Raw genomic sequence first — 13,707 nt, 5'->3', positions numbered from 1 at the left:
AAAAGTACACATAAAAAAATATCAAGCTATCATGCAATCCATCTCAATGCATTATATTGCAATCCTAACACGCCAGCCGCACAACACTCGGATGGTCTACGCAGTATCGTGCCGGTATAACAATCGCCAGGATCGGGATCGCAGTAAGTACATTTCTCATTCCGTCTGCATAAGCTTTAACCCCAACAAAACCCATCAGCTGATCATTCATATTCATTCTTCTCCTCCCACTTCTCCTCATACAGCAGCCGATACATGTGAGCGAAATAATACCACCATATGGGGCCATATGAGCGCGCAAGCCAACGCAGGCAGGCGACACAGTACTATCATACACATGTGCATACACACACATTTAAAGAGCCGTGGCTAAGCTACGCGCGAGCCGTGGCTAGGCTGTGCGCGAGCGAGCCTTGTTCATTTTTTTTGCTCTCTCCTGCAATTGACTGTAAGGCGAGCGGGGTATGAGGATGAGAGAGGGATGAGAGGGTACCACGAGCTACACATACAAACACACCGCCAAAGCAAAACCGCCAAGATGAAAAATGAGTTACCGTGAGTGTTCGTGCCACTCAATTCAGTCAAAACCTACTGCCATTTGACTCCAATCTTGATACAAACCGACTGGGCAAATTTGCACAAATCCGACGTCGGCCGACATGTCAAATTGCTTGGTGGGCACACATACATTCTCATGGCTAAAACGTTGGCGCGTGCTCGTAACACCCCGCTTGGCAAAGAGTAACTCATTTTGATGCCTCTCGCTACCCCTGGCCCTAGTTTTAAAGGAATCATGCGACACACTCGTACTCCACTACCCCATCCCATGGAAAAACGCTCCCACCATCGAGGTGTTGACCAAAATTTCGCTGTGTGCATGAGACACACACTCGAACTCCTCCCGCCCTCCACAGATGAACGCACCCACCGTTGCAAAGATAGGAGAATTTTTGCTCTGAGCGTGAGACCCTGAAGCGTAAGAGATGACACTATGTGTAAAGGCGATCATAATTCGATATGGTCAAAATGCGTCGATTGTCGTTTCATTTATCTGGTAATGATGTATTCACTTCATCAAAATTTTTGACGTTAACAACTTGGCTGATAACAATAGTTGAAATTTAAATCAGAATAAAATCAATTCATTTGAAGTAAAATAAATTCCATTATACTTTATTTTGACCACATGATCAACACTTGTATATAGTGCCATTTACTTTGTGTTGTTCACTCTCGCGCTGTGTTGTGATCGTTCGAAACTCATCGCCAGAACGAATGCAAATTTCATATGGGAAGGATTGGTGCCGGTAGATGCAGCGAAAATTATTAAATGATAATAGAAAAGTGGTTAAGTAAATCGTGAAAGATGTCAACGCAGGCGTAAATGCAGTATGTTTTGTTACATGATCTACGGGTAAGTGTATGCATAAGAAGAAGAATCTTCCAAATGATGTTTGTGTTCTAAAAATCGTACTGCTTTTATTGTTTGTTTATTCTTCTATTATTTTCCATCACACCTAGCTATTTCATTGCCAAAGCTCCTGATAACATATCAAAGCAGATGGATCGGGCTTACAGAGTCGCCATTTAACTTAAAATATCTTCGTGATCGGTAAGTTTTAAATAGTCCTAGTTTTGTTCACCATTCTAATGCTCGATTTATCTTTCATTCCTTAGGAAAACGCATCAAACAGCAAGTGTTTTTCTTCCAACAGCACGCGCCATCGGTGGAGCAAGCAGCCAACGTTTTGATCGCCAGTACGCGCCATCAAGAATTGAAATATTCCCGAATAGCTCTGTGAATAAAAAACTGCACACTTACTGTCCGAATTTCCTGGAATTTTTTGATCGGTCTACGCTCGCGGGAATGGTGGGTCCGTTTGGGAGAAGGAAAGAAAGGGTGGGAGCGAGGATTACCCAAAAACGCGGCATTGAGAATGCCTCCCCTCATTCTCAGCTCAGTGCTCAGCGCTCACGCTGGGTCATTCAGGGCGCTGGGTCTTTTTGTGAAGGTTTGGTTTAATATTTTTGTAATAATAATTAAAAATGATTATTAATTCGTGTTTTAATTTATATTCTTCCATACAGGTAGCTCGCAACAAACGATCGACAGCACGGTTCGTGTACGTGTACGTGTGGATTGCTGGAAGGTTGCTGGTAGCTGGTAGGTTTTCTATCACAAATAAGTTTTATTATTTCCTTCATATTTTAAAGTGTTTTGTTTTGTTTTTTTCAGGTTGCTGGTAGCTGCAGCTGCTGGTGTTTCATCGTTCCGGTACGCCACGAAGACCTCAAAGTTTTTTGTTATATAAAAATAAACAAAAAGAAAGAAAGAAAAGTGTTTTTTTTTTGTTCGGATAGATGGGAGGCTTGTCCTCGCCCCTTTTAGGTTGCGATTGGTGGCGCGCCGTGGCTTACAGATTTTTTGCTAACGATTAGCGCGTTAGTTTAGCATTACATTAATTATTTGATTATTATAGCACGGTACCGAGCACAAATTGCGTATGTCGAGTTTCACACGTACGTGCAGATTCCTATGGAAAGAATAGTTTACACTGCCGGCTTCGAGGGTTGAAATGTATCGGCAGAGAATTTTGCATTAAATGTTTTTTGTTGTTAAACAGGTACTGTTACGCGCAAATTTAATGCAAAATTTATTAGTTTATTTTAGCAATAAAATTCATTATCTGATATACGCTATAGTACGGTACCGAGCACAAATTGCGTATGTCGAGTTTCACACGTACGTGCGGATTCCGATGGAAAGAATAGTTTACACTGCCGGCTTCGAGGGTTGAAATGTATCGCCACAGAATTTTGCATTAAATGTTTTTTGTTGTTAAACAGGTACTGTTACGCGCAAATTTAATGCTAAATTTATTAGTTTATTTTAGCAATAAAATTCATTATCTGATATACGCTATAGTACGGTACCGAGCACAAATTTCGTATGTCGAGTTTCACACGTACGTGCGGATTCCGATGGAAAGAATAGTTTACACTGCCGGCTTCGAGGGTTGAAATATATCGGCACAGAGGTTCGCCGCATTAATGTTTTAGAGTTTGCCTCTAAAACTAATTTAACCGTTTTATACGATTCTTACTGAATTTAACACAGAGTTTTTAGATTCAGAATAAATTTTTTGAATTGAATCAAACCGGAGGTTCGTTTTTAATTTTACTTTCGAACTTCGAATTTTTGTTCAGTGCAAAATGCTATGCTGGTCAAACTCGCCTCGTGGTCCACTGTGAAGCTGTCAAGCTGTCTTGTTGTCATAAAACACGAAGCGTCTTTTTGTGAAGGTTTGGTTTAATATTTTTGTAATAATTATTAAAAATGATTATTAATTCGCGTTTTATTTTATATTCTTCCATACAGGTAGCTCGCAACAAACGATCGACAGCACGGTTCGTGTACGTGTACGTGTGGATTGCTGGAAGGTTGCTGGTAGCTGGTAGGTTTTAGCCGGTCTCGTAGTACAGTCGTCAACTCGTACGACTTAACAACATGCCCGTCATGGGTTCAATCCCCAAATAGACCGCGCCGCCATACGTAGGACTGACTATCCTGCTATGGGGGGAATCATTTAGTCACTGAAAGCCAAGCCCACAAGTGGGTACAGGCAGGCCTTGACCGACATCGGTTGTTGAGCCAAAGAAGAAGAAATTTTCGCTGCATCTACCGGCACCAATCCTTCCCAAATGAAATTTGCATTCGTTCTGGCAATGAGTTTCGAACGTTCACAACACAGCGCGAGAGTGAAGAACACAAACTAAATGGCACTATGTACAAGTGTTGATCATATGGTCATGATAAAGTATAATGGAATTTATTTTACTTCAAATGAATTGATTTTATTCTGATTTAAATTTCAACTATTGTTATCAACCTAGTTGTTAACGTTTAAAATTTTGATGAAGTGAAAACATCATTACCAGATAAATGAAACGAAAATCGACGCATTTTGACCATATCGAATTATGACCGTCTTTACACATAGTGTCATCTCTTGCGCGAGTGTGTCGCATGATTCCTTCAAAACTAGGGCCAGGGGAGGCGAGAGAGCATTAAAATGAGTTAGTTAGTTTGCCAAGCGGGTTGGATGTGGCAGATTTTGGTACAAAGGTTGGCAAATGCCTTAAAAATGCGTTTTGGTGAACATTGATTTGTTTATTTGTTTTACATCAATTAAAAGTTCCAAATCCCATACTAATGTGTGAAAAGTTGTGTAAATTTGTCTATAATGTTGATGTAATATGTTTGTTAAATTGTTTGGTATTGTGTTTTGAGAATATTATTTTAATGAATTTTAGTATCATGAGTAGTTTGTTTCCCAAGAGTGGTTGCTTCGTCTAGAACTAACGAAAGGTATCGAGGCATGGGCCTGTCCTGAACCCAATAAGAAAACATCATCTCTTGAAATACTTCTCTATTTCGACATGATGTTATGATCGCCGACCGTCTGCACCTCATCAATTTAGGATTAATGTGAAATTTTTAACACACCTATATGTTTGGCTTGTTTGGAGCTGAGCAGTGGTCGTCCGAAGATATTTTTGGCACTATGCTAGTCTTGTTATCCTAAAAGATCGAATAACCCCTAAAGCATACAACCACTTCTTGAAGTAAAAGCCGGAAGACGCCATTCCCGGGCAACGAGGAAGGAAGAAGGGACTTTCGTTGGCGATGAGGCCCTGTGCCCATTATGACACAGGGTTTTACAAGTCAGAATCGAATGTCAACAAACTAGTTTGATTTACTCACGGTCAACTTTCACTCGCAAACATTGTTGTTTTCACTGCACTGCAGCTATTTTTGCCAGCGCAAAATGATTTTTCACGACGTCATATTTTATTTTAACGAGGGAGCCCGCAAAAGTTTTTACACCGGGCGGACGATTCTTTCCCCACTTCGACAAGTCCGAAGGGTGACCAGAGTTTTCTTTTTTCTCTCCTTAATTTTGTTCCAGAAATCTTTACTTTTTGTGAATATGCAAATAATAGATCGAACTTCTGGTCACTCTGCTGTTCAAGTCTCCGACGTATACATCATAGGGTTAACGGATTGTACCATACATTTGCAATGTAATCTTAATCGAACAACAGGTGGTAAACGTTTTTTTTATTTTTATGTTGTGTTGTTGATCACGAAATATACAAACCCACTGATTTTCGGCGGACACAACGCAAAGAGTAAAACACGCTCATTTCCATTTAAAAAAAAAACTATAAATTTGCTGACGTACATAGGAATTTGTTTTATTTGCGCTACAGGTATTGCCTTTTATTTCCTTTCTGTAATCTATTAGAACTTTTGTAGCTTAACAGTTTGAAAGTGTACCATGAGCTGCATTAGTGCTGTTTCAACGCTTTGTTAGTTGTGGTTATGAAAAACATATTTTATATTAGTTTTTAGAAATGGCAGACGTTATCGACAATCCGATTAATGCAGAACCTTTATCGAACGAGGAAGTAAATGAAACAGCTCCACAAAATCGGCGCAAGAATAACACTACTAGCAAAGCTGACCGCGAACGAATACTAGCCGCGCATGAAAATGGTGCAGATACGACGATGATCTCGAAAACATTAGGCATAAAACGAGGTACGGTTTATGCAATCCTGAAAAAATATTGGAAAACTGGAGACATCGAGGCTTATGTACCTAAGTGTACCAAAATTATAAAAACCCCCGAGCACCCCTGCTTATAATTAGAATTTTAATATAAAATTTATATCATCATCCTCTCAAGAATAAGGGAGTTTTTTTCCCAGGGAGCCACAAACATATTGTTGCTTCGAACTCGTGAGAAATTTCTTTTGTCTCAATCAAACATAATTTACTTATGAAATAAGCTCAAAGCGAATTTAAAAATGAATTGTGATACGACCTGGCCTAACCGTGAATTGTGGAAAATAAATGAACTTAAAAGAACTTAAAAATTGCACATTTTCTTTCCGATCTTTAATTCTACAACTAGACAATCCGTTACGATTTCCATTTCAAATCACATTACAACTTTTATTCGGGAAATTTATTTATAAAAAGAGAGCTGATACATATTAATAGGAAAAAAATAGGTTTTTTATTTCAAGCCATTATTATACTAAAAAAAGCTTTGCTAGAGTGCCTTCTAGATACATGGACATTGTCCAAATATGACGAAACTTTCTTAGCCGCGTTAGAGAGAAAGATGCTTAGAAGGATGTTTGGCCAAGTATGTGTGGAGTGGCAAAGGAAGAGCTGATACAACAACAAGCTGTACGAGAAGTACGGCGATCTCACTGTCGCGTGTCGTATCATACTAGCCAGGTGGGCTGGCCATATTGTACACAAGGAAACGGATGACCCAGCCCGTAAGATTTAGGCTATTAACTTTAACATAGAAGACGATGTAGACCCGGTTAAGGGAAAGGAGCTTAAGCCAAACGAAATGTTGGCCGCTTCTTTGCAATTTCTAGCTGAAGGCAGCTATCAAACTGGAACAAGAAATTATTACAAAGTAGCTATTGCCCAGCCTACTTTCTCGGTAGCCTTTGAAATGTGCTTGAACATAATCGAAGATACTCTTGAGAACAAATGGATCTCTTAAGCGATGGAATCAAATGAGCAACAAGATGCACGACGATACTTTTTCTCCAAAAGTAGTATCGCTGGTGTTGTGATGTGTGTTGATGGAACACACATAAAAATTATTGCATCAGTGGACGATTACGTTCAGCATTTTAACAGGAAGGGCTATTAAAGCCTAAACGCGATGATTGTAAGTAAAGCTTTCAGTTTTTTTTAAACGCGCTGTCTGTCGAGGGCAACTGTGTGACGGAGCGAAAGGGCCGCGCCATCGCGGCTAGGACACGACGGCCGTTCACCCGCCCATTCGGTTCTCGGGTCATCAACAAGTGCGGTTACCGTTACGCGGCTGCGCCGGGGTTTTACTGTTCAACGAATATTTAATTTGTTAGTAATGAAGTTTGCTTGTTTGTTTGTGTAGGGATTCAGATGGGATCGGAATCAAGCTAATCGGAATCGATCTAAATTTCAGCTTATCTAGAGCTAAACTTATCTAGAGCAAAGATAGATGTAATTAGAGTTAAGTTAGGAAGTAAGAAAGAATAAACTGTCTCTTTGATCTACAAACCACCGAGTAGTACGGTTGACTGTGCGAAGCTCCCATAACTGGTGACCCCGAAGAAGTAAGCACGCGACAAGTTCGTGTTACATACGTGTAACAACGCATATTTTACACATCCGTGAAAGACGCAAAACGGTAAAAAATCGTCGCTCCTGAACAAACGCACACCAAGCGCGTCGAACAGCACTGTCGATACACTTGCTTAAACACGTGTATTTGTTCTTCGATATATACACATGCAATCCTTCGCTGTACTCTCTCACACAAGCTCCATGTGGTTTTGACAAGACACACTGCACGCGCCTACGACACTGGCGCAGTACGATAGGAAAGAGATTCGTCCGTGTTCCGCATTTCATTTCGTGCACCAACGATACAGCACGGCGGACAAAGCACATACACACAGAAGAAACCATCCACGCTTACAATACCTGCGCTCATCTGTGTAGTACATTCGACATCGCGCACCTACAACCCAGACAGAAGACACCAAAACGCATCCTAGCATCCGTATACGTTTGATACCGGCACAGCAGGGTGCCAAGGGAAGAACAGCGAATTGCAGCACATCACGCATCTACACATCACGCATCTATACATCACGCATCTACACATCAAGCATCTACACGTCACGCAGCATATTACGCAGGCTAATCGACAAGAAGCGCTGCATTCGAGCTCACCCACCACCAGGCAACGATCGATAAGGGGGAGCAAGAATCGCGGATCATCTCACCACCGTGGGTAAGTCAAACATATTGTTCGCAAGAATCTAATCCACGTGGTGACAATCGGTGAAAGTGTGCGTGTGTGTTACACATAAAAAGAAGGAAGGCTAAGGCTAAAAGAAAGGAATTTTTTATACGGGTTTTTATCGTGGTTGTTGAATCGTATTAAGTGCATTGTGATAGATTTTTATTTAAACAGTGAGAATAGTCAAGTTAAAATGTCAGTTAAGGAAAACGATCCCACAGTAGAACAAGACGTTAAATTAGGAGAAATATCAAGTTACACTGTAAAGCTTGCGCCATTTTGGAATACATCGCCGATCGGTTGGTTCATTCAGGCCGAGGCAGTTTTTGACACATGGAACGTAACGTCGGATAGAACAAAATACATGCATCTGCTCAGCGCAATGCAACCAGACGTTTTTGAAAAAGTCATGGACATCATTCAATCTCCCCCCGCTACTGATAAATATAACTTTTTGAAACAAAAATTAATTGAAAGACTTTCGGCAAGTGAGGAACAAAGGATTTCAAAACTACTGTTTCACGCGGAATTGGGGGACAATTCGCCATCAGATTTTTACAGAAAAATGAAACAACTAGCAGGCACGTCAACTGATGTTTCAGAAAATTTCGTTAAGAGACTCTGGATTGGTCGATTACCCAAACCAATTGAAGTCGCGTTAATCTCAGTTGGAGAAAAAGACATTATAGAATTGCTTAAAATTGCGGATAAAATATGGGAGGCTTCAAGAGGATCTAACATCAGTGAGATAAAAACTAATACAAATAACGTGAACGACACAGATAATGAGAGTACCGCAATGAGTGGCAATGAACTCTTAATAGAGGAGATACGGCACCTCAGTCGGAGGCTGCAATATTTAGAAACAAAAGTTAATCCAAACCATATGGCCCCTTACAAAAGATATGGCAGGTCTAATAGTAGGAATGATAAAAAAACGAATTTTAATAACAATTCATTATGCTGGTACCATAAGAAGTATGGCAAACAAGCACGAGGGTGCACACAACCATGCGCTTGGAGGCAGAACGTAAAAAACTAATAGGCTCAGCGTCATTGACAGGTGGTCGCAAAGAGCCCGCGAAATCCTGTAGACTTTTCATTTTTGATTCTATTTCGAATTTTACATTTTTAATCGATACCGGCGCTGATGTGTCAGTTTTGCCTCATGCTACTTTTGGCAATTTAAATAAGTCTCCTGTACAGTCTCTATCAGCCGCAAATGGAACTCCCATTAATGCATATGGTTCGAAACTAATACAAGTTAGCCTTGGTCTACGCCGTACCTTTTGGCATGAATTTATTTTAGCAGAGGTTAATAGACCAATAATTGGTGCTGATTTTTTGTCCAAGCACGGATTACTTATAGATATTCAAAACAAACGATTGGTCGACCCACTGACCGAACTCCACTCAAGTGGTACTGTTGCTACGGTTGATACGCCAACACCAAAATTCTTCTCCATTAGTGGAGAATATGCCGAGCTTTTAAAACAATATCCCAAATTGTTATCTGCTCCTGACTATAATGTTCCAGTGAAACATTCAGTGGTGCATTTTATTAACACAAAAGGTAATCTACCCTTTTCTAAACCCCGTCGGTTGGATGGACAAAGATATCCAATAGCAAAAGCAGAATTTCAACACATGTTGAACTTAGGAATCTGCCGAGCTTCGTCTTCTCCCACGTCCTCACCATTGCACATGGTGCAAAAATCGGATTTAGATTGGAGACCCTGTGGAGATTACAGACGCCTTAATGCAGTAACAATCCCCGACAGGTATCCCATACCTCACATTCAAGACTTTACTATGATGTTGAGCGGTTGCAATATATTTTCAAAGTTGGATATTGTGCGTGCATATCATCTTATCCCAATAGCAGAAGAGGATATTTATAAGACTGCCATTACAACACCATTCGGTTTATTCGAATTTACACGAATGCCTTTTGGGCTAAGAAATGCAAGCCAGACCTTTCAGAGGTTTATGAATGGTATATTTAGCGATTTGAACTTCGTGTTCATTTATATCGATGATATACTTATTGCCAGTTCCTCAGCTGAAGAGCATAAACAACACCTCAAAATTGTATTGAATAGATTATGCGAAAACGATGTAAAGATAAAATCTTCGAAATGCATCCTCGGAGCAAAAGAAATCGAATTTCTTGGTCACAAAATTTCAGCGGCAGGCATCACACCCTCGGATGATAAAGTAAACATAATAAGAAACTTTCCAAATCCAACCTCTGTTAAACAGTTACAACGCTTTTGTGGCATGATAAACTATTATCATAGATTCATTCCGCAAGGTTCTGAAACAATGAATCCTTTATATGAATTAATAGCATCACACAATAACAAAAATAAATCAACATTCATATTAACGAACACTTGTGAAAAGGCAATAGACAAAATTAAGGCAAAATTGGCCAAGGCAACTATGTTAGTCCATCCTAAACCAGATGCACATTATTCACTAACAACGGATGCATCGGATCTGGCCATTGGAGCCGTATTGCAACAGCAGGTTGAAGGTAGAGTGGAGCCAATTGCGTTTTATTCTAAAAAAATCACCCCTACGCAACAACGATATTCCACATTTGATAGGGAGTTATTAGCAATATATTTAGCTATCAAAAATTTCCATCATTTTTTAGAAGCAAGATCCTTTACTATTTTTACGGATCACAAGCCATTAACAACAGCACTCACATCCAAGAGTGAAAAATCGCCAAGGCAGAACCGGCAACTTGATTTCATATCACAGTACACATCAGACATACGATATATCACAGGGAATAGTAACATTGTTGCCGACACGCTGTCAAGAATAGAAACAATTAACATTCCTATTCATACGACACACCAAAATTTTGGTGATCTTAAAATTTTGTCGGAAGCGCAAAAGCAAGATAATGAATTAAAAACATTAATTGAATTCAAAAAAAGTAAATCTAAGTATAATCTTATCAAACATAATGAACTTATTGTTGAAGCGTCGACTAGTAGGGAACGTGTGTACATCCCAGAGCAATTTAGGAAAACCGCATTCGAAAGTCTCCATAATTTGTCACACCCAGGAATACGTGCATCGCGAAAACTAGTAGTTGATCGATTTTTTTGGCCATCTATGAATTCCGATGTCGCAAAATGGGTACGATCATGTATTAACTGCCAGAAAGCTAAAATTCAGCGGCACACGCGACCTCAGTTGGGTAATTTTGCACTTCCAACCGGAAGATTTGAACACATTCACATAGACATAGTTGGACCATTACCAAGCTCTGAAAATTTCACTTACTTGTTGACAGTGGTTGATAGATTTACAAGATGGCCGGAATGTTACCCTATGGTGGATATAACAGCGGAAACAGTAGCAAAAACCTTTGTTAAGGAATATATATCTCGCTTCGGATGTCCCCTTCGAATAACAACAGATAGAGGAAGGCAATTTGTGTCCAAACTTTTTGAACATCTTACACAAATGTTAGGAACACATCATATTACTACAACCTCGTATCATCCACAAGCAAATGGGATGGTGGAAAGATTCCATAGACAATTGAAAGCTTCAATAAAAGCCACCGATCCGGAGATTCCATGGTCGATAAAACTGCCTCTAATACTGTTAGGAATAAGAGCAACTCATAAAGAAGATCTACAGGCAACTCCTGCAGAAATGGTGCTAGGGCAAAACTTAAGACTACCAGGAGAGTTTATTCAGCATGTAGAATTGTCGAAAAATACAGATACGAACCAATCAGAATTTATAAGAACGCTTAGAAATACGTTAAAATCGTTTAGAACATGTATACCGACATTAAAAACCAAAATACAACCTTATTACCCAGAAGAATTACAGAAATGTAAATTTGTATTTGTTAGGAACGACAAGGTCAGAGCAGGTTTAGTACCACCATATGAAGGACCTTTCGAGGTTATTAAAAAATTAAGAAATTATTATGTACTCAATATTAATGGAAAAAACGACTCTGTGAGTTTAGAACGAATTAAACCGGCAATTATAGAATAATTCGTAACTCCGTTACTGGTGGGAGGTTCTGTAGGGATTCAGATGGGATCGGAATCAAGCTAATCGGAATCGATCTAAATTTCAGCTTATCTAGAGCTAAACTTATCTAGAGCAAAGATAGATGTAATTAGAGTTAAGTTAGGAAGTAAGAAAGAATAAACTGTCTCTTTGATCTACAAACCACCGAGTAGTACGGTTGACTGTGCGAAGCTCCCATAGTTTGTAACTATTTAGTTGTGCGTAATTCAGTGTGTAACTAAAATAAGTGAACGGACATCCGAACAATGAGGATCAATTCTCCCAGTGCAGCGATATTGGCAGCGATCGTTCATGCAGAACGAGTCCTCCGAGCACAAGTCGACGGTTACGGTTCAGGGTGAAGTTATATCACGACATCATCCTTACCTTCTAACTATCACGTCATCTGTGGAAGGGTTCATTGCCGACTTCACTCGATTTGGCGACGAATAGACACTCTGGCTGGTATTATTGAATCCGTTCGTTGCGGCGGTGTATGTCCCGACACTCATTTTCCTAACGTACTAGATAATTGCTAGAGTTATTCACCGCGGCGTTGTAGGACCGGGCTCAAAAAATGTGTTGCCATCCCTAGAATTTCATGTGAGCGCCGTACGTCCCCGCTACGAACGGATTCAATAATACCATCCTCTACGTCTGTCCCAGCGTGGAGAAATTTGCGGAGCAGATCGATCAGATAAGCCAAGCAGTGCAACTCGAGGCAATGTAGGAGCAAGAGAGGTAGTAGGCGAGCAGCAGGCAGACATATACAAGCCAGGAATACCATGTCTTGCTCGGTATAGTGGTGACGGATTGTACTACCGGGGAATCGTGGAAGAGGTGGACGAAATACATGATACTGTGCGTGTCGTCTACGTTGCCTTCCTTAAGAAGGACCTCTGCACAACGTATGTGTGCGACTGGCGGGCGTTCGGCCGAATGCACAACTACCCATTTCAGAGGTTTACCGACGGCTGGAGCAGCAACTTTATCGAGCGTCGTTTTACGTGCGAAATATCCATCGCTCTGACATGGAGAAAGGTAAAACACTAGAGGTAGAGCTGTACACGGCGAGCAACTGCAAAACGCTTGTCTACCAGAAACTGATAGATGAGGAATATTTGGTTGCTGTTGCCAATAATGATGGGCAAAACAACACAATTTAGGAGCAGACTCTGACCGGCTCCTTACCCAGCTTCGCCTTAGCGACTCCGTACCACCGGCTCCACCAGTCCAGGGCCGGCTAAGGAGTTACTGTTGTGCTTCAAAAAGCTAGTTGCCTAGATGCCAAGAAGTAAATAATTTGCGACCTATGGACAACACCAAGTCCAAGGATTTTCAAGGCTCCAACCTTCAATCTATCCTCAACTCTCTGTCCTGTTGGTGCTATTTCCTTAACTCCTTCCAACTATCCCGTGTTAATGTGATACGCGACCTGGGAGTGATCCTTGAATCAAAACTCTCCTTCTCGTCACAATACGAGCATATCATTTCTAGTGCGTTTAAGGTGCTTGGGCTTATCCGCAGATTTACCAACCTAATAACTGACCCAAAATGTTTAAAGGGATTATTCTGCGCCCTAGTGTGCCCGATTCTTGAATATGCTGTGTTGTCGGGAACCATTTTGCCCAAGTCTAGACGGGCGAATTGAACGAGTTCAGCGCTGCTCCACCAGAATCGTCTTCAGGCGATTCCTTGGTAGCACTGCCCAGTTGCCTACTTATGTAGTAAGATGTCGTATGCTGGTCCTAAAATCGCTTGAAAG

The 13,707-nt window shown here is 40.6% G+C and overlaps 1 long non-coding RNA gene across 1 annotated transcript; it reads left to right on the top strand.

Annotated features, from left to right (window-relative positions):
* The first annotated feature begins 1,187 nt into the window (after positions 1-1,187).
* On the top strand, positions 1,188-1,981 carry LOC125906631 (uncharacterized). The gene is made up of 3 exons (XR_007452000.1): positions 1,188-1,414; positions 1,522-1,612; positions 1,678-1,981. It is a non-coding gene; the product is annotated as an uncharacterized LOC125906631 (long non-coding RNA).
* The last annotated feature ends 11,726 nt before the right edge of the window (positions 1,982-13,707 follow it).

This window comes from Anopheles coluzzii, chromosome 2, assembly GCF_943734685.1.
Source record: "Anopheles coluzzii chromosome 2, AcolN3, whole genome shotgun sequence".
In the NCBI taxonomy this organism is placed as follows: Eukaryota; Metazoa; Arthropoda; class Insecta; order Diptera; family Culicidae; genus Anopheles; species Anopheles coluzzii.
This window is presented reverse-complemented; position numbering and strand designations above follow the sequence as displayed.